The sequence below is a fragment of the Microcebus murinus genome, chromosome 6 (assembly GCF_040939455.1).
Source record: "Microcebus murinus isolate Inina chromosome 6, M.murinus_Inina_mat1.0, whole genome shotgun sequence".
NCBI classification, from domain to species: Eukaryota; Metazoa; Chordata; class Mammalia; order Primates; family Cheirogaleidae; genus Microcebus; species Microcebus murinus.
Genome location: NC_134109.1, coordinates 72,285,974 through 72,289,988, shown reverse-complemented (window position 1 = coordinate 72,289,988; position 4,015 = coordinate 72,285,974). Strand labels below are relative to the sequence as shown.

The following is a 4,015-nucleotide window of genomic DNA, read 5'->3' as shown; positions in this document are numbered from 1 at the left end:
GCAATTATAATGTTTAATTAAGTAATTTACTTTTCTCTGGCTGAAGTGAGATTCAAATGACAAATTCACAAAACAAGTGGGGAATCATTTACAGTTAGGTTCTAATACAGAAGTTGTTACTGATCCAAAAATCCTAACATAACCACAGCATACTTGGGGCTGGCATATGTGCAGAATTATGGAAAGAAGAGAACCGATGGATAAGCCTTTGAAGTGTTTTGTCAATTCTATGCAATAATTAATCTCTGTCTTTATATCCTTCAGCTTCATAGAACCCCTTGCTCTTATATTTTCACTCCTAAATTCAATATCATCTTTTTTGTGAGAAAACATAGCTGCATTACTATAAAAACATATGCCTATGCTTCCGGTTATATTTGACATTCTGATCCAAGGCTTAAGGCCAATCTTCAGATTAGTCCCAGGCCTCATCATGTTTCCCTTTTTCCCAAGGCTTAACCAATTTAGATCTCAGTTAAAGAAATACTTTTTGAGACCTGGCCAAAACTTTATCACTGTTATCCCTAAATAAAGCCACCGCGATAAGTTGGGTAATCCAGAAGGGTCAAAAACAAACTTTGGCACAACTATTTAAAAATGTCTGGGGGGACTAGAACCCATCAGGGAGGCCTGAGTACACACAGGGCATGCCCTGGATCACCCCTCCAAGGCGGGCTGCCCAAGACATAATAGCCACGGCTCAGAATATGTTGGCTACATACTTTCCTTTACAGGCAGGGGTGTAATGGGTCCTTCTCAAATCAGAGAAGACTGTAGTTCCCCTTATATCTGCATATAACCACCTTTTCAGGCTATTTAAATAAAATGGTCATTGTGTGGGCTCCAAATAATTGCTATACTTGATAATGTTACCTTCCAACACTCACTCCCTTTTATTAATAGAAGCCTGCTAAGTTCACGTCAGACTGGTAATGTGCCAATGTCATGACAAAGTTTGACAAGGCATAGCTCACTCATGAGCATGAAACGCCAACCATCATGCTTACGAATTAGAAAAGTATCCGCTGTTTCTTAAACATGCCAGGAGCACTCGTGCTTTGTGGCATTTATACATGCTGTCTCCTCTGCCTGGAACTCTCTCTCCTCAGATATTCATAGTTCTTGCCCCCCACACTTCATTCAAGTCTTTGCTTCACTGTCACCTTTTCGGTGAAGCCTTTATTGACAATCCTATTTAAAGTTGTACCCACAAGGGAATAGGGAAATGCTGGGCAAAGGATACAAATCTTTAGTTAGAGTGAATACGTTCTAGAAATCTATTGTACAGCATGGTGACTATAGTTAATAATAATGTATTGTACAGTTGTCCCTCAATATCTGTAGAGGGAATGGTTTGAGGACACTTGCCAACAGCAAAATTCAGGGATGCTATACTCCCCCATTGGCATATAAAATTCACAAGTCAAGGATTTTTATCCATTTTGTGCACAGTGCCTGAAACATTGACAATCAATTATTATTGTTGAATTAACTAATCAGTTCTTAACATTAAAATATAAATAATATAAATATGTATGTAAATCTTATATTTAAATACAAATATGAGTCCAACTATATTTGTAAGTATACATGAAAGGGAAAATCTCAAATGTTAAAGTTATATCATTATATTCTCATTGTTGATATATTTTCCCACATCTTTCCAAAATAGTCATTATACTTCTATAATATGAAAAGTAAATGCTTAAAGGAAATTAACCTTAAGAGAGATCTCAAAAAGGAAAACAATCACATGATGGCTCTGAAGACCACACATGGAAGGAGCAGGAGGGAGCTGAGAATGCAGAGAGCTGTGGTCGGAGGATGGGACTCAAGAGTGGCTCAGCATAAAACTCACAAGGATAGCTGTTGAAGAGGCCTGCCCCCATCCACTAAGCCTAAGCAATTACCTTAATGTATCAAAATTTTACTCCTGCTAAGCATATATGTATTTAAGGAATCAACACTCTGACTTGAGAAGACCTAAGGTACAAAATGTTACTTCCAAAGTTTGTAAAACTCTCTAAAAAGTCTCAAATATGTATGCCTTCAATTCATTCTCTAGCAAATTAGTTACAATTTGGTACAATATATTGAGAGAAAACAGCAGGAGAGTGGTAAAAATTAAACCTAACTCCAAAGACTATAAGTTACTGCTCTCAGATCAGTATTAAATGACAGGGTATGTGCAGTGAGTCTCTTCACTTCCTCCTCCAACTTATGGAAGGGAACACGAAAGACTAAGAGCCACACACGTTACCCAGGGAAGGCAGAGAGAGAAGTGCAGGTGTCCTGAACTGTGCTGCTCACAGAGGGACCCACCACCAAGCCTGGATGCTTCCAAACCTGTTTATGCCTAAAAACAGGATCTGGGGGCCTCGGGTCCACTACATGTGGGCCAGTTCATCCCAACTGTTTTGAGTGCTAGTTTCTGTCCAGTGGTCAAATCCAGAAACCCACTCAGGACCTAGTCTCCCTCAGGAGCTCTTAGCTTATCTACCTAGTGGTTTCTTGGCCCCCAAAAAAGGATGTGTTGTGTTTGTTTCTTTGTTTGCTTGCCACTACACCAAATCATTTTGCCTTACCTGGCAATGGACGAGCGTGGGGTTACCCTGGCACATTCAGGCCACATAGTACAAGCCTTCCCAGACTGTTACCCTCTGAGACCAGCTACCTCCTGAAGTTACTGAGGAGAAGACAATGAGCTTGCTGGAGATGTCACAGAGCCTCCGTTACCATGCCAACAATTCTTAGGCGAGATCACAGAGATGGAGGTGAGAAAGAAGAAAGAAAAATGCAGGAAAAGGTGAAGAATAATAGTAAAAACATACAATATCTAAACTTATAGGGGAGAAATGCGTTGAAGCTTTTGGGGAAAACTACTTTTTCAGAATCGATGACTTTCGAACATCCTCTTGGAAAGATATGGTATCACAGAAGAATGGTTTCTGAGCTACTTTACATCTTAGTCTTAAAGTAAAAGAATTGGAACTGATTTCGAAGCACACACACTGTTGTAATATCAAGAAGTTAATCTGAAGGAAGCAAGATAACCATGAAAATAGCCGAAAATAAACAGGTATTTTCTGTAAAAGATCATTGATTTGAGTCCAAAATAGTTTTGAGGTGCAGTATAAGACCTCAAATACTCTAGGGGCTCCTGCAAAATGTAGACTTGGAGTGTCCTTGAGTTAGAACTGAAAGGAAAATAGGAATGGGGGTGGTTGAAAGAAGTAACATAGAAATCTAGGTAATGCGACTCTAGATAATATTTGTTTAAATTGCTTGCAAGCATCAGTGTGTGGTCCATGGGCAGATTGAGTGAGCACTTCACAGCCCAGAGCCTCAGTCAGTTTGAATGAGATGATGAGGATTATCCTGCCACCTTGTGGCTCTGAGCCCACATGCACAGGGCTTAGAGAAGAGAAAAAGGAAAGGAAGGAATCACAGAGTGCCTAACTGAAGAAGGAAAGTTCAGAAACACATCTTCCTCCCTCCTCCCGATAGAAATCAACTCACCCAAGCCTGCTCATCACTATCAGCATAGACTGACAGCATATTTACTTAATTAGCTAAATATTAAAAGGACCTGAAGATCAGCCATTGGGTGGGATTTTTGCTGAGAAAGATTTCCCAGGATTTTTGTCCTACTAGAGTGGCTTGATGCACTGTGAGGTCAAAGATTAATTAATTTTGTCTCTCCAGAGTCTAAAGTTCAAATACTTGTTCATTAAAGCAGGCTGTTTCTTAAGTAGAGTACTTTACTGACAAGATTAATTAAGAAACAAACTCTCCAAAAAATGACATATTGTTGACCTTAGTGAAGACAAAACATAAACATTTAATAACAGCTACAAAGCTGTATTCAGATTAGATATAATTTTTACTGGAGTTGTCTAAATTTCTTGAAAGATACATCAAATGGGATTTAAGCTAATATAATCTTAACCTCTGTGAATTTCTGTTTTATTATTTGAAAAGGATAATGCCTCCCACATATTTTTCATGTAAAATC

The 4,015-nt window shown here is 38.8% G+C and overlaps 1 non-coding gene across 1 annotated transcript; it reads right to left on the bottom strand.

Moving 5' to 3' along the window:
* Nucleotides 1–919: 919 nt before the first annotated feature.
* Nucleotides 920–1,022, bottom strand: LOC142871813 (small nucleolar RNA U13). Its single transcript, XR_012919995.1, has one exon. It is a non-coding gene; the product is annotated as a small nucleolar RNA U13 (small nucleolar RNA).
* Between the last annotated feature and the right edge of the window lie 2,993 nt (nucleotides 1,023–4,015).